Here is an 18,574-nt window from a genome sequence, read left to right as displayed (position 1 = left end):
ATCCTGTGGATGTTTGGAGATCAAGACAAGCTCATCGCTCAGATGAAAGGAGGAACAGTAGAGACGTATGATGATGTTAATAAGAGATTCAGAGACAGACTGAAACTGGACGAGAAGACTGGATCACTGACCATCACAAAGATTGAAGCTGAACACATTGGACTCTATAAACTACAGATCATCAGCAGCAGAGGAGGGATCTTGTGCAAGAGATTCATGGTTTTAATAAAATGTAAGTACATGTTTTTTATTGTATTATTATTATTATTTTTAATGTACACAAGTGTAAGAGTAATGACGCATTGAATGAACAGTTTTACACTGAACTGAATTTTAATAATCAAAGGTGCACGTTAAAGTGTGAAACAGTAATGTGACATTCATAGTATTTTTGTGATGACTTCATGCAGAGCAAGAAATTAATACACCAATTAAGAATAAATAATTTACCTGCTTTTATAATGATTAAATGTGCGTTAAAATGTATAATTTTGTTCTATAATATTACAGTTATTAATGTCACACAATTAGTACAGAAAGCGACATGACATACAGGCAAGTACGGTGACCCATACTCAGAATTTGTGATGAGCGGTGAACAGAGTGAAAACTGCTCCGTCGTGACCTTTTGTAAACTGTATTTATGACAAAGAACTGCACAGATACAGATATTGTACTAATCTGTCAATAAACACACACCTCTGTGTCCTCTGTCTCTGAGTCCACTCGCGCTGCTCCGCTGCGGTCTGTGGATTGAAGAGCGCGCTGAAAGACGAGGAGGAGACCGGTCTGACGCCGGTCTCATATGAAATTTAAGGGGACTGACTCTGCGGCGATCACGAATTTGTGTACAGTTTATGGAGCTAAATGCTTCTTGACTACATTCCGGAAAAACGTGAAAAATATTTAAATCGATCGCTCAGGCATTTAAGAGGCACCGAAATCTGCGTTCTGATTCGGTTCGGTGCATCCGGTTCCATAGGTAGCGGTGCCATATTGGTACAGGGTTTTGGTACCCAATCCTTATGATGTTGCATCTTAAATTTTAGTCAGCCAGTTTTCTGGGTATTTTTTTATTTATTTAATAGTTATTTGTGTGCCTACATAGTTCTACAATAAAAGTGTATCAGGGAATGTGATGTTGCGTCTTTATACCTTTTTGGGGGCAACATGTCATTATTTACACACTATTTTCTAATTAATGCTGTTCAGTTGCTTTGACACAATCTGTATTGTTAAAAGCTCTATATAAATAAAGGTTCCTTGACTAGAGCACTAAATAAACCAGAGCCGCTACTGCATGTGCATGTATATACAAACACATAAAAACACTCACACAAACATCCTTGAAACTTGCTGACTTGTTCTCTCCTAATTTCTCTGTTTCTATGTGCTGTGTGCTGTGACATGAAGTGAGGTATCATACCGTGACTGCGGGAGAATCTGTGATCCTATACACTGACCTTCCTGAAATACAGAGAGAGGATGAGATCGAGTGGAGGTTTAGAGATGAAAAGTCTCTCATCGCTGAAATCAAAGGAGGAACTGGGAAGACACATGATGGTCCTGATGAGAGATTCAGAGACAAACTGGAGCTGAACGAGAAGACTGGAAATCTGACCATCAAGAACTCTAAATATGAACATGCTGGACGTTATAGACTGAAGATCCGCAGCAGTAAAGGAAACACAAACAGGACATACATTGTTATTGTCAGATGTGAGTCTCTCCAGTCAGTGTAATAATAATCATATTCTTCCTCATAGATTCAGATTAGTTTCTGCAGGTGATTCAGATCAAACTGATTAATGTTCAGACTTCATTCAAAGTTTGTTCCGTAGATAATTTCATTCTTAAAAAAAAAAAAAAAAAAATATATATATATATATATATATATATATATATATATATATATATATATATATATATATATATATATATATATATATATATATATATATATATTATTAAAGATTAAACATGAGTTGCTGCTTCACCTCAATGAGTATTTCATTCAGCTTTTATTTCTATCAGCACTCTGTAAATAACACGGAAATGTGTATTAGATTCTTCTCCTCTGAAACACCGCAAACTGTCTTTGTTTCAATCTGATGAAACAGCATCTGAATGATGTTTCTGTATCATTCTGATCTCTGTTCTTCACTTTAACACACTTGATCTAATGGATATCTTTGTGTTTCTCTGGTTCTAGATGTTCTTGCCACAAAAGAAATGAGGGAGAAATCATTGATGAAGGAAAAGACTGGTGAGAATCTGCTGTTTGTGCTGAACATCTACCCCTTAACTGTCACCCCTCATTTTTTAAAATGGACATTAAAGTGCACTATCCAAACTTAAATGGTTGTCATTTATGAACACTTTAATAGACCTAAGGTTGGTCTCTTTTTTTAAATAATTAAATTTAGCAGATTATTGGAAATGTGGATTATTATTTTTTTAAGCATAAAATGTATAGTTTAAATGTACCATAAATAAAATGCACTATATTAATTTTATTTATTATAAATATTTTACATAACAGGTTTTACGCTAAAAAAAGCCTTATTTCTAAATAAGTTGTTCCAGTTGATATGAAAAGAAATACGTTTTTAAAGTACCATTTCCATAGTAACGAAATATCTGATTTGTTAAATTGCAAAACATTTTCACAGGATGAATCTTGGGGTTTTAAGCTTTCAAATGATATATAATTTATGATGATTACTAAAAGATGTGACAGAGAAAAAGGACAACAGAAAAAGAGTGCCAAGGGTCCCACCGGTGGGATGGTGACAGTTAAGTGGGATCATGATCTGATTTGAGTGATTTGGTTTCATGCAGTTTATTCAGATTTCAAACAAACGACTGTGAGTTAAAGAAACAGAGAAATCACCTGCTGAATATTTTAATGCTACAAACATCCTCAGAATCAGAATGAGCTTTATTGACAAGTGTATTTGTGAGTACAAGGACTAGTACTTGATGTAGATGTAGATGATGCAAAAGTCTAAATGAACCAAATAAACTTTTAAATTCCAGTTTGCAATATAATGTTTATTTGTCAGAAAAGTGCTTGGATTTAATTCATCAAGAATCTGTGTTAAATGAGTTTGTACATGGTAAAAGCTTTACTTTAGTTTTGATGTCTCATGAAGAAATCCAGATCAGTGCATCTTCTCTGTTTTTAATTCATCATTGTCTCTGTATTTTCCTCCAGGAAAGCGAGTGAATGACTCGGCGACTGTAGTGATGCCACTGTTGAATGGAGAGGATCCTGATGGAGTGAATGAGGAGGGGATGAGTTCACTTTAATAAAACAAGACCCACCCACAAGTGTCAATCACTCTGACATCATCAACATTCATCTACAACAAATCATTTTTATGCTCATTGCTATTTCTTATTACTCTGACTTTACCAACAGATATAAAGAATATATTTTCATCTTTATTTTGTTTGGCAAATTTTTTATCCGTAAACAAAAATCTTACTATTTCACATTTTCTGATTGAGGTTGACTCAATGCTCATCTTTTTGTTTGACTGGCAAAACAAAGTGTGTCAGGTGTTTTAAACTATACGAAAAATTAATTTCTATTGACTTTAGTAACTTAAGTTCAGACAACTCTTTCTTCTTATTCTAGTTTTGCCCTTATTGTAATCTACCTACCCTTTTATTGTTTTAGTTTTCTGTATCATATGTATACAGTTATTCTTGCTTATATCTTCTTTTCTTTTGATCATTTTCAAAAAAAAAAAAAAAAAAAAAAAAAAGAAGAGCCTCTAGAATCCGTCCAGGGAAAGCGAGAAATGTTAAACTCATGTAACAAGCTTCTTTGTCATTTTATTAATGTTACACTTAGCTTCACATAATCCTAGTTTGACTGGTTTGATTTTGTGTGATTGTAGACACTGTCAGAACGTGTCAAATGTGCTTTTAATAAGACATTTTAACACCGCAGTGTTTCATTAACCATTGTATTCTCTGTTTTATATGATTAACACCAGTGCCAGATTAATATTGATGTCCAGTGTTGATGATTGCAGTCTGTTTCTAAAGCTTAAGCACTTAAAATTAGCCTCATAGCACTTGTATCAGAAACATGAAAAAAAAATTTTTTTTAATAAAACGCTTTGTTCCATTCTAGTAGTGATGTAATACCACATGTATTTTGCTTCATTAAATTTGACGACTGCATGTGTTTGATGAATAATGTTCATGTTATTGATATATCTCTGATCTTAATGTTTGGATAATGTCTGTCCTTTGGTGGACAAACACTGATAGAGCATTTGCTTCCTAACAGCTGTCTTTGAATGCAACACATAAACAATATGCCTATATAGACATTTGTATGTACTAAATATAATTAAAAAAAACATTGTGTGAAACGTATTGCTGCAGACTGTATGTTCTATGATTGATGTACAAAATCAGATCTACATGTAGAGTAAACTGAATATGACCAGAAACAATTTTATCAAATGAAACCGCACTTAATAATAGTAATAATTAATTATTATTGTATTCTTTTTCAGTTGTTTAAATGTATCATCTAGACAGGCTTTTATTGGGAATCTCGAGCTGCCACGAAAAGACTTTTAATGCAGTTCATCTTTTTCACCACATGATGGCGGTAGAAGAACATAGAAACGTCAAATGTTAGCAAATCCCTGTCTTAAATGTGTAAAATGTGCAATCAAAAGTTAGAATAATAAACAAATTCCCATTTTAAGTAATTTCAAATAATTAATCACATTTATATGTTCTATTTCAAATTTCTTATATTTTAATCTTTCTGCTCCTCAAACAATCGATGAAAAATAACACCTACCATATTTCAATAAGCAGCACACCTGTTTTCATTGAAGAATTGTTGCAAATAAATAAACAAAAACAATTTAATAACATGACTGTCAATTAATATACAAAAGTTTAAAGTTTTCACATTTCAGCTCGTACTTGAATATTACAGTGAGAGAGCAATTTTCATATTCAGTCAGAAGAGGGCGCATTATGAGAGTCACGTGTTTCTGTACAACATCATCCTAAAAGCATCCAAGAAAGAATGATTCACTGGTAAAATGTTATAGTAAAATACTAGCAATTTATATGTTTTTTGTATATGGCATTATTTAATTAGAATACACACATCTGTTTTGAATGGCCTTCAATGAAAGATGTCTGTGTAGTTGTGTCTAACCAGCGGAAGCTTACAGACCATGAGAAGAGAGAAATCAAAGTACACCTACAGAATGACCTTCAGAATACATGCACTGTAAATACTTAACAATAAAGTGTAATGAATGTTCTAGTATAATTATAGCAAAATGTTAATGGAAGTAGACCATCTTTTTATGAACAAAAAGATTTTCAATCATCATCAGTATAAAAAAAAACTAAAAAGATAATATTTCACATAACTAATTTAGGAAAATATAGATTTTAGGAGATTATGGAAATATTTCATAGCTAAAGTACAGATTATTAAAATAAATGAAAATGTTTTAAGGCCTTGTTTTTCTATATTCAGTCACTAGTAGGCGCTCTAGCAGGGTCTTTATAGAGAGACATTGTCTGAACAGATTATAAACCCCTCATAAAATACATTAAATATCATTATTTTAAAACTGCAGTCTGTTTACGGATAAAATGTCTTTAAATTTGCAGTTTTTCTCAATCATTTGCTCTCAACTGATCGCTTGCTACTATATTCAAACAAAACAAATATTTTGTTCATGTCAATCAATCAGATTATTGTGCTGAGCTCATATCTTGCTATTTTGCTAGATCATGGGGTTCAACAGACATGTGTGGAAATATGTTAAACCAGTCATGAAGAGAGATGAAGATCAACCTAAGAGCAGAGTGGAATATAAACCATAAAACAGACTTGATTCACACATTTAGAGCTGGAGCTCAACCTTACTGTAAACTCAAACTGTTGGTCTGATTTCAGTCCCTGGGTCTGATGATGATGTCTTGTGTCTCACTTCTTGTAGACCAGGGTCTGTATTCAGTACCGCTGCTCCCTATACTCAGAATACACCGTTTGTGTAGGTCATAAAAGTCTATGCATTACAGCCATAAAACTGTAATTGTTCATCTAGGTGTCAACTATAATGCACAGCTTTTACATTTTTTGATATTCATTAAAATAAACTGTAAATCATATGTAAATTATGCTACTTTTTCACACACGATTGGGCCAAACGCAAATTTGAAGCTCAATAGCATTTGAGGAGAAAGACAGTCATAAAAACAATTGTAATGTGTTCATTCAGGTGTCAGCTATAATGCACACCTTATAACTTTTTAAATATTTATATTTATACATATTTAAGGAAGGGGGTACAATCCTGCAAAGGGCACCCATTTGTCCAACAGCGGCCCTCTATAGAATCCATGTTTTATTATGATTCAAATGCTGGAGTTTTCTCTCCTCTGCAAAAAAAAAAAAAAAAAAAAAAAAAACCTTTGTGGATGCACCTCAACTTTTCGACTACACGGTGGCAGCAGTGGACTAAGTTCAAATTTTATGAATTATGACTTTGCATGATGCATAAAGACAATTGACCAGTAAGGCATCTAAATGTGAACTTTTGGCCCCACACAAAGAAAACTAAATGTAAAAAGCTGAATGCTCTCCAGTGTTTCATGTTCAAACACTAGCCTTACTGCACCTTTAGGTCTCTACAAAAGAGGCTTATACACTTTAAGGTTTACAATGTTCATATGAGCAGTGAATGGAAAAGAAGCCCTTTACACATTACAGAAACCTGCAGCTTTTCTGACTCATTTAAAAACGGATCATCTTATTTTTCCACACCTATAACAGCTGTAAAGTGCACGTTCAGTAAAAATGAGAACATCTCTGTTCCTGCTGTGAATGGTGACAGGTCATTACGTGAGTTTAAAGGTTTTTGAAAAAGAAATTCAGTCATGTTTGTTACCATAATTGTCTTTATGCTGTAACTCTTTATCCTGTGAATGTCTGTTGAATAACTTGTTAAAGCTTTCTAACATCAAATTATTCTGACAGTGTTTCGCTCTCAGAGTTATTGCTGACATTTTTACTGCCTGTCAGATTTATTCTGATAAAACTGTTTTAAAACTTTCAGATATATCCTTTTCAGAAAAGCACAAACTCACTTTTCTTATTGTTTGAATAACATTCCTATACAAAAAACATAGTCCTGATCCTATTCCTAAACCTAACCCTATCCATAAGTGATCCTTTAATCAGAGGTAAATAAGAAGTGAATAAGAATGGTATAGAAGCCCTAACCCTTGTTTTAAGCCTAAACTTGACATTGATTGGTTGACTAAAAATTATGTTCCAGGATGTACAAGAACATCAACATCACGATCCAGGAACATGTTCTTCTTGGTGAATTCACATTTACCAAAATGTCTGCATGATGAAATCAACACATGGCCAGTGGACATCATAAAGCAGCACAGCAACAGCAGCCACGCCCACCAGAGCAGAGCGAGCCAATCGGATCACAGCTTCAGTAAACCCATAGGAGTGGACATAGTCTAAGGATTGAGAGGAAAATAATTAGTCAATTATTTTAAGACTTAGGCTAATGAGTAATAAAATTGGCTTTAACAAGGCAAATGCACAGCTAGTTCTCTTGTGAGCGTTTGTTTTCAGCCAGAAAGGTGGGACGATGTGTGACTGAATCCCCTAAGTTGTAGTTTAGTATGTGTATATCATCATTAATATCCATAACACATACAGTGACGTTTGTGGCTATATTTTGAAAGCAGCTTGTGTGTTACTTTTGTCTATAATGATTTCAAGTTCAGCACCAAAACTATGACCTTTGTCAAAAACAACACATTTAAAGCGTTTTATTTATTTATTTTTTTTTCATAAGGAAAATGATTTGTTTGTTTCATCATATAATGATGATGATGAAGGATTCTGTGGACAGGTGATCACAGGAACGGGGAGATGAGGTGAAAAACACAATAAATACAGGGAAAACATGCCAGTGGTTTATTACAACAGTTTATAAACTCAGAAATATGAGAAAAAAATAAAGATGCAAATGCAAATAAAATTGCACTTGTGAGATACACTAAAAAGTTGCAGTTTTGTGAAACAGAAATAGGATACAGTGTTTGTTAGTTCCCATATTTGAATCAATATTTGACTGAACAGAGAAGCAATGACTTTTGCATCCTTTACTTCATCATCGAAAGTATTTCATTTCAGTTACACTGGTGGTTTAAATCTACTAAAAGTATTTAAGTTGAAGTTTTCATTCTGGGCTGAGAATTTATATATGCCAAAGACCCTGACCAACATGAACAGCAAACAACCACAAATGGTTTTGTTTTTAAATGACATTTGGGAATGTAGATTATACCACAATAACAAAGTGGAAACTTTGCCATAGATGACATGTCAAGGATGAGGAAATGTTCAAAATAACACACCATATTTAAAAATAAAATAATACTCCGTATTAAAAAAAAAAACAAGTGACCATCTTATAATTAAATCATTTTTATTTTCATTTTATCCAAAGCAGCTTTAGTAAAAATCAAGTTACCATATCTTAAATTACTGTTATGCTATTATGAATATTCACTGTAATTTTTTTATACTATATTTAAAATAAGATTATGAAAAGAGGCAGAAATATGTATAATAAAAACGCTCTGCTTACCATAGATTTTAACAATGAAATATTATATTATATAAGCCAACTGAAGAGAGATATCTGACAACAATAAGCGCTATTGTTTTCATGAGCAGTAACATAAGGATAAGATGATTCATACACAAGGAGCAAGGAACTGCAGCCTTTTCATCTACAGTAAAATCAGGTTCAGAGTTCATATACAAATAAGTCTCTGCTGTTTTTGACTTGTGGAGGGTTATTTGAGCAGTCTGTGACCTCTTAAACCAAATGTGTAATGTTTTTCCTGCCTGTCTTTATTATCTCTGACTGGTTCCAAATGTGTTTCAGTTACAGTTTTAGTAAACCAGCTTCAGTTGTGACTCAACCAGTTTCAATATTTGTTCCACAGTTGTGTTTGGTGTTGAGATCGATGAAATACACACCACAGGGAGAGTATGTCACTCTACGCACTGATGCTACTGAACTGCAGAGATATAATGAGATATAATGTGTCTCTGTGGATATTTGGACCTAAAAACACTCATATCACTAAAAACAACCACAAAGAGTCCACAATGAGAGGCTTCAGGATGGTGCTGATGAGAGTTTCAGAGACAGACTCAAGCTGAACTGTATCTCTTATCATCACACACATTAGCACAGAACACAGAGGACTTTATAAAGTAGAAATCGTCATTGAAAATAGGGGTCTCAAACAAGGATTTCATTGTTTAAAATAAAATGGTAAGCAGAGCGTTTTTACTATACATATTTCTGCCTCTTTTCATAATCTTATTTTAAATATAGTTTCAAAAAATTATACATGAATACAGTCGCATTGGAGTGACGTCAACTCCCCCTTGGACTGATTGGCTAGAGGCGCAGCTGTCAATCTAGAACTTGAGTGTCTAGAATGTCAATCTAGAATGTCTATATACTTGGTGACATTGAAGCCCGCCCTGATTTACATTAAACTCAAACTGCAACTTTTAGAAACGCAAGCGCAGAACGTGGAAACAAGAGCAAAGGGGAAAAGACCACAAGCACACAAAAAAATAACATTAGCAGGGAATCTGATTTTGATTCATGTTTCAGTTTTGTGTAATCCAAAAAAAAATCAATTGTTTTTCGGTTTTGTGCGTTATTATTTTACACGTGTTTTAAAATATTTTATTTATGCTTATTATTTTTCGATCTGTGACTACAATACTTTTGGTGGGATTCTAATCCCATACAAACACTTTTGAAAATAAATAGCAATAAATCTACACATGGACTGTGTACTGAACAGAACTTGAGATATTCGGTCACAAGAGAGAGCTAAAGCAGCATCATCTGCATCAGGAGAGTCATATGTTGCTGTGAATCATCAGCAAAAAACATACAAATAAACAAACAACATATATTACAAAATAAAACATTTTCGATTCTTATGTTGCTTGCAAATTCTTTTATTTTACCGGAATACACAAATACTTTTGAGTAGCCTTCAGATGAGGAGGTTGCCTCCTTTCCTCAGGGTGTAGTTATATCATCTACCAGCAGGGGTGAAACAGGCCACACTAACCGAGTAGGGGGAGGCTGCAGACACGCCCCTGTTGTTCCTCATGCGTCCAGTAGGGGGAGGCTGTATATTAGTATATGAGCCTAGTCATCAAAACAGCAGACCATATCTGTATGATAGCAGCAGACATTTTTTGAAGCGATACAAATTGAGGTATGTAAATAAGTTATTTTTGTTGATTGTATTGTAATGATGCAACATTTATTATTTATAAACGATTGATGCGATATCAATTCAAAAGATGGGTCAATAATTTATTTCGAGAGGCAAAAGTACTTGATTGAGTCAGTCTGCCTGACTCAAATTTAGCTAACCACGTGTAGGTTAAGCTCCCCCTAGTCTTCTCTTTACCCGCTCTGTCTCTCTCACTTTTAAAATTAATTACATTTTTATTTTTATCTTGTTGTCTCTCTTTAGGTTGCGTGACATGGCTTCTTCTGGTAAGACCCTGTTTACTCCTTGCATTTAAACATACTCCACATGGTTTCTGGAGCACATTAGAGTGGATAATCACAAATGTGTGATTTTTTTTTGATTTTTTTTTTGACAGTCTATGATGTGAACACACAAAATACACATTTATAGGCATGCATGTATGTATGCAAATCTCTAAGTCTCTGCACAAGTTGAACTGCACACTCACTCAAGTATTTTGTCAAATAATACAAACATATGCCATGCATGATAAAACCTACATTAAAAACTTTGGTGGGTCAATATCACTGTAGGGTGCCTTTTGGTGTCCTGAACATAAATAACTCATTTGCCATGATAACTCAACATACAAATGACTATGAAAGGTGTGTTATATTAGGCTAAGTTTTTTTTATTCATAACAGAAGCATTACTTGGCTCTTTAGATACATTTTCAATATTTTCTTTAGTTTTGTATGAGAGGATGTATGTTGTTTTGCTATGTCCCAGGCACTGCTCATTAAATTTGAATGAGAGTAAAACAGTCAAATGAAAAAAAAAAAATGTTTTCCTATTAGTATTTTGTTAAATAAGATATTACTCAAATTGAGTGTATTGATCATTTTGTAATAAAAACAATATTTTTATTTGATAAAAAAGAAGAGTTTGTCCATGTCCCTTGAATGGTTGTCCAGCCTGTCATATTGCGGAATCTGTCCCTTTAAGAAGAGGCTATCACCATTAGTGACATCATCACAACAGATTTTTTTTTATATCTTCAGTGGCGAGAATTTCAACTGCTGAGGTGAGTAGCAGTTGACTTTTCAACTGACAAATTTTCTTCATATAAGTTTGCTTACTTGGTTTGCCAAAGCTTAACATGTCCACCCTGTCGCCATAAAATATACAGGAAGTGATTAAAATACAATATTTTCAAAATATGTAAGTTTAAATATACCAAATTCTCTTCAACAACCAGACTAACTATTTAGCTAGTCACAGTTTGTTGTAAGCTAATATGCTAATTGAAGCTCAAAATGTCCACCCTGTCGTTGTTAAAAAATGTCCACCCTGTCGGCCACTTAGACTCGATGGGGTGGACATCGCATTCATTTGTACTTAATATTGCAATTTATAGAAATGTTATATTACATAAAATATCAGTGTGATTGAGAATATAATTAGATATTTATTTTTTTAAGTTGAGTAAATGTTTCATTGTCATATTTTGTCATGCTTTTTGTGTTCTGCTTCATGTGTCCACTCCGTTGTGGGCTCGTCCACCCTGTCATCTTGGTTTTTTTAAATAATATTTAAAATAATAATGTAATCATACCTATATAATCCATTGTGCTAGGTGTGGGGGCAATAACATGCAAACAAAAAACTGCGTCCAAATATTCAAATATTTCTCCAAATAAGAAAAAATACATGTGCGAATTGTATGAGTTTCTTTAAAAAAATTTTTTTACATAAAATCTTTTATGTATTTATAATTTGAAAGCAAACAAATAACCCTGTTTAGGAAAGGGACATCATACCTTTCAGAAAGTATAATTTGTATCTTAATAGTGCAATGAAAACACATTTAACTGTAATTTATATGTCCACGACAGGGTGGACATATCTATGCTTTATGCTCTAAAAAATGGCCCATAATTAAAAAAAAAACATTGTGGGAGCTCAGATAATATATTTATTATAGTATTTGAGTGTCTACTATTATGACATGACATAAAGTGAATGGTAAATTAAAATCAAAATGTGTGAGTATTGTGAGGGTTGAAAGGCACTCTATGGTGATATTGACCCTGGTCTCATATGGTTTAAATGTAGATTTTGATTTGAGTTGTTTCTTATAAATGAAATGATCTAATTCTCTAATGTATATCTTAATATACAGTTTTCTTAAAATAGCCATTCCTGACCTGCCTCCCTTAACTGCTAGTAGGTCCTTCATAAAATCACAACTACGAAACAGCATAGTTGTTAAAGCAAATTGCCCTCATTGTCACATTACTATTCAAAAAAAAAAATGTAAGAAAACATCTGGAGAGGAAACACACAAAATCTAGAGACGACATTACAGCAAGCCATCACTTTTATTCTGATTGCATAGACCGAGCTAATGGTGTCTATGCAGTCCAGAAACATTTTCTTTCTTCGAGTGTTCCAATCCATGTTGTGTACAAAATCTGGGGAGCGGAGCAGAATGTAAGATGTGAGTTTCCATCCTGTAAGTGGAGATGGACTTAGCCAGGAGGAGTGGACTAAGCCACTACAAATGCCATCACCTCAGGTCACTAGACTATTGTGGGTCCTTTGCTGATGATCCTTCTCTTTCAGAAAGCACCCTGACAGAAATGGTCAGGCTAAAATAGTTTGGCAGTGAAAGAAAGAGAGATTGCCTACAGAGACAAAGCTTGGCCACCCAAGACAACAAACCCTTGTCTGTAGCGACAGAGATGACAATGCCATCTTTAAAGAGGTGCATTTCAGTGTATGAGCCACATGCATCACCGATGAGATGTTCTGCCACAGATGTGCTGGAAATGTTCCTTTATCAGACCCTCTGCTCATCACATCAAAGGCCAAAATTCTTACAAATACAAGAATTATCCATGGTAAGTAATTTTGTTCCAATAGGATCTATAAAATACATAATGACATCAGTTCTGAATATGTCCTAAAAGGTATTGTAGTATGGCTTAATTTTTTAACATGGTATTTTTCAGACGTTGCCACCTACTCAAAATGTTGCCACCAGTGTGGAATCCACTACAGGTATCAAGAGTGGAAGGATGGCCTGCATAATTTTAATACCAGTGTCATTCTTGACCTCCCTTTATGCCTACATCTTCGAACATGCTACAGGTTAGGCTATCTTAAATAATTGACCATTATCTCTAGTAAAAGTAATGCTTTGCAAGGTTTTTCAAGAAGTGGATAGCAATTATTGTTTGTGTTATCTTAAATCATAGGTCCACACTGCTGTCGGGAGAGTGGTTCAGTGTCTGGAGGTCACTATAGGGGAACAGTTTCCTCCAGCCAAAACAGTGCTCCATGCCTATCTCCATTTTGAGGCACTCACAGGTCACGAGTATGAATACTCTTGTGTGACATGTGGGGATCATCCACCCATTGTCATCATGGATCTCCACAAAAAGGGAGCATTCAACATGTCATGTAAGTGTGTTGGCATTGATCAATTTGAAATGATGTGCTTTGAGCAAATAAATCATTCTGAGTGATTAGACACTGCTTGTGCATATTTAGCCACAGGAGGCTTGTACCTAATTTTCTCTATTATACAGGTCGTCTTATTAATATTTTTTCCTTTCTGTATGTTGTTAGTGAGTGACATCAAACCACCACCAAAGGATTTCAATGGACACATGGATATGGATGACTTTTGGGATAAACTGGCCCTGCAAATGATTGGTCGTGGCTTTGTAAAAATAATTCTCTTGCTTTTATGTGCCTCTTCTTGACATTTGGAATGCTATTTACATTATTGAACATTTTGCTTTTTATGTTATTTAAGAACAGAGCGACAATCCCTTCACTGTCCACCCCAATTACCACTGTTGGGCACCATGGATTGGAAGAAATACACCAGTCAAGTCCAGTCAATGCCTTGACACAGAGTTCCAAAAAATCCACCAACCCAAAGAAGCTGAGCTTTGTGAAATAACTGTCTCTGAAGATAGACTTAAAAATGAGCTTTATAAGAAAAAGGTCAATATGATTTAATTTCTAATTTCTGCGACTAGTGTGAAGTGTTTCTTTGGCTAAGGAACATGTAAGTATTTTTGTTGCAACTGTATTTTGATTGGTTTTAGGTATCAGTGATAAGGAAACTGTGCAGGGAATGTGGTATTGTTGGCATTGGCTTTAAAAAGTGACCTCTTAGAGAGGCTTTCATCTGAGATGAAATCTAGACAGACTTACGACAAAGTATCCGAAAAGATTCGGGGTGCCTCTGCTAAGAAAAAAGATTTGGGGTGCCTCTGGTATGTTTGGGACTGCCACTTTACCTTTGTAGGCCTTATACTTTTATTACTGCTGCCTGACATAGATGTTTTTTTCCTAGGAGGAAGGGCTGTGGTCATGTGCCCTTGTGGAATTGTGTATAGCATCAAATGCTGTTTGCGCGCAGAGAGTCCGAGGGACTTTGCAGATGTCCTCCTCTCATGGAAACACATACCCAACGTAGTCCTCTATGATTTCGCACGGGGACTGGCCACACACACCAATCTTTGCTATCCTGAGACGTTAATCTTCACGCCACATGAAGGTCCTCTAGCTGACCCAACAGATGGCAACATAAAGATGGCAAAGGAAGGAAAGCTGAAGATCTCCTTGCCATGGCTTAGTATAAAAAAACAAGTCCCAGACAGCCATGGCCACCCAATTACAGGCTCAGCAGAGCACTATGTCCTTAATGACAAATTTCATGAAGACAATTCAAAAGTGAACGGGATGCTCTCCGGAAGATTGGTCTTGTAGCCCAACTTGCTGGTAAAGTGAATAGCCAGGCTGCGGAGCAGTTCTTTAGCAAATTAAAGAAAAATAATTACTTTCTAAATATGACCCTTCCATCAACCAACGTCTTCCTCATGAGAAGTATCATCCACCACCACAACAGCCAGAAGAACTTGAGAAGACTAGAGGCCTTCAGAAAGTTATTTGGGAAAGTTAAGTGGTGCTGAACATCAACCACCAGGCTGTTCTTGGTAATGTTTGAATTACTGCAATATCACTTTAGAATTGGTTTTATATATTACTTGTACAGATGTTGTCATGTACCAATATTTTGTGTTATCCAATTAAGCTGTTTCAGAGTCCTCTACTCAATCTGGTGCAACAGACGTTTGCCAAGTGACCAGTAAGTAACACAGTAGAGGATCAAGCCACTTTATGGCACTTGTTTAGTCTGTTATTGCTAAGCATTGCAAATTACAATGTAATGTTTCCTTATTTGCATGTGGTCCGCTATTATATCATCTTTTAATATCAAACTCATCAATTAACCCTTTTATATCAACATCTGATATACACTGTACTTGATTTTGACGCCTGCATCTGTCATTTTATTGTTGTAATTATTCTATTGCATTTGTATTCTGTGTCATTAACTAATAATCTAATTTGCATGCCTTACAGACCTTAGTGGCTCAAAGGCAACAGTGGATTTGCCAGACTTTGATGCCCCTGTTACAGGTATGGGTATGGATAAAGTAATTGCACTAACTTACAGTAATTTTCCATTGTAGTTCACTATTCATGACCGAGATTGTTTAATTTTATTCTCATAGAAACCTCTGCAGATGTGAACATGGAGGAAGTGGATGAGGATATGATTGTGATGGCCTTTACTGGGTTTTTGATACGTGGACTGTGTGCGTGCATCAAATGTAAGTTGATAGTTGCTATATGCTATATATATATATATATATATATATATATATATATATATATATGGTTTCATAACATTTGTTTATGTTTGTCATACTTGTAACTGATGGCAGTGTTGTTATTCTTTTATAGTAACCACACATCTTGATCCACATGTTGAGCCATCAAATAAAAGCAACTAAAGGAATTTTGTGCATTCTCATCGATGCCCCACAGTGATTATTATTTTACCAGTTTTTAACAAACTTCAAAACATGTCTCCTAAAGACCCTGCTGTAGCGCCAACTACATGACTGAACATGAAAAAACAAGGCCTTAAAACGTAACTTTGTAAATAATGACATCACTTTTGTGAAGTGTATATTAACTTTTTAAAATGTACATGGGGTACACTTTTTTTTTCTTCTAAATTACATATAATACCACAGTTTGATCCTTTTTTTTTTTTTACTCAGATTTGATCTGATCATCATAACTAGATCATCTCCTGTGAAAAAACATTCAATATATTGTTCATTGATTTGTGTGTTAATAATTTGTGTTTCATCACCAAACTTTGATTAAATGTCTTTGTCGTCTTTCATAGTGATGGGGATTGAACTCATCTTTGTTTCCAGAGACAGTTTTATCATATACGACCCGGACCACAAAACCAGTCAGACGTTGCATGGGTACATTTGTACCAATAGCCAAAAACAAAGGTCAAAATTATAGATTTTTCTTTTATGCCAAAAATCATTAGGATATTAAGTGAAGATCATGTTCCATGAAGATACTTTATACATTTCCTACTGTAAATATTTCTGATTAGCAATATAAATTGCTAAGAACTTCATTTGGACAACATTAAAGGCAATTTTCTTAATATTCAGATGTATTATTTATTTTTTTCTAGATTTTCAAATAGTTTTATGTTGGCAAAATATTGTCCTCTCCTAGAAAACCATACATAAATGGAAAGCTTATTATTTAAAATAAATGGACATTCATAATACTTGCATTTTTGAGCATTTTCTTGTATATGTATTTTCAGTGGCTCGTGTTGTGTGTTGTTTTCTCTCTTCTCTTCTGGTTAGTCCTCTATGGGGAGGCTGCAGACCTGGAGCCGGTAGATATAGGCCCCAAGCAGTTTTACGCCCCTGTTGTTCCTCATGCGTCCAGTAGGGGGAGAAGGAAATACGGCGAATAACACTATATGGGGAGGCTGCAGAGCAGACCTATGACCTACTGTAAAATGTATTATTTATTTATAAGCTGTTTTTATATACAGGAGACTGACTGATTTATGATGTTGTGAATTTATATGAAGCTATATTTAGATATTAAACATATTCAGGCCATTAGACATACAGTACTGTGTAATCATTTGCATCCTAAATGAAATATCTGCTGTACAATTCACAATTGGTCGTCATACAGCTACAAAACATGTCCTACATAGCATTTTATGAAGACAAACACAATTTAACCCTTTTCTAAAATTCCAAGGGTCCTTTAAAAGAAAGAGACAATATTGTTGTTCACAAAAATTTTTATTAACACCATGACTTTTATTTCTTAACAGCATGACTCCTGTAGACTCTCCTATGGCTTGCCTCTCTTCTTTTATTGTTTTTTTATTCTGCTGTCAAAGTGCTCCCGCTCACTGATAAAAATAAAGCAAAAGTTGCATAGTGGTAGAAACAATGGTTGATTATAAATATTTCCTTTATAGGATCCTTACAGTAGCTTGCGTCAATGACAGGTCCTCGCAGGAATTTCTCCTCAGCCTCCAAGATGAACATGTTCCACAACAGCAAGAGCACAAGAAAGAATTGAGATTTATCACTGCCCAAATAAGCCAAGCATCATTTTGCATGTTTAGTTTTTTGTTGTTGTTGTTGTTGTTGTTTTTTTACAACAAAATCAAAAGTGCCTTTTCTATATTAAGCACAAAACGATTATTTTTAGCGCAATGGTCTAGCATTATGGATAAACTATTTGACATTAAAAACAATGTGAATATGACACCATGCAGAGCACAACTAACACATTAGTCCTACCTCTGGAAAAAGGACATCCATAATAAATCTGATCTGGTCACTGTGGGTGTGTGTGGGTGTACTGTTCAGAATTGAAGTCAGGTGAGTGGAGATAATATCAATTTGTTCCTGATCTTCAATGAACAATGGCACAGGCATTTTCTTTATGGAACACTTGGAAAAAGTGTCAAGCCACTGTGATTTTTTTTTTGTCCATTGATGATGGACTTTGCAGAGAAAATTGAAAATGACATTAAAAACATTTCCATGCATGTGTAAGTTGTTTATTTACTAGACAAGCTATTGGTTTAGAATGCAGTTAAAAAATGCATTCTTGATGCATGTACCTGAATGTGGTTATCGGCTCATCTTGCCACAATGAAGTCCACCAGAGCCTGGTTGGATAATTTTCGGTTCCTCCTGGCAACAACATGTTGTGGCAAGTCATGTGTTAGTCCTGGAAAACTCCTGTAAAGTGGTCGTAATGCATTTAGCAGACACTTTTATCCAAAGCGTCT

At 34.6% G+C, this 18,574-nt stretch overlaps 2 long non-coding RNA genes and 1 pseudogene across 2 annotated transcripts; 2 read left to right on the top strand and 1 right to left on the bottom strand.

Moving 5' to 3' along the window:
* Positions 1-2,225: 2,225 nt before the first annotated feature.
* On the top strand, positions 2,226-4,395 carry LOC113039495 (uncharacterized). Its single transcript, XR_003275020.1, has 2 exons — positions 2,226-2,266; positions 3,218-4,395. It is a non-coding gene; the product is annotated as an uncharacterized LOC113039495 (long non-coding RNA).
* Positions 4,396-14,547: 10,152 nt separating this feature from the next.
* Positions 14,548-15,847, top strand: LOC113040774 (uncharacterized; annotated as a pseudogene).
* A 1,535-nt stretch (positions 15,848-17,382) lies between these two features.
* LOC113039500 (uncharacterized) lies at positions 17,383-18,350 on the bottom strand. The gene is made up of 3 exons (XR_003275030.1): positions 18,078-18,350; positions 17,759-17,804; positions 17,383-17,680 (listed from the first exon to the last, which is right to left on the bottom strand). It is a non-coding gene; the product is annotated as an uncharacterized LOC113039500 (long non-coding RNA).
* Positions 18,351-18,574: the final 224 nt, after the last annotated feature.

This window comes from Carassius auratus, chromosome 22, assembly GCF_003368295.1.
Source record: "Carassius auratus strain Wakin chromosome 22, ASM336829v1, whole genome shotgun sequence".
NCBI classification, from domain to species: domain Eukaryota; kingdom Metazoa; phylum Chordata; class Actinopteri; order Cypriniformes; family Cyprinidae; genus Carassius; species Carassius auratus.
This window is presented reverse-complemented; position numbering and strand designations above follow the sequence as displayed.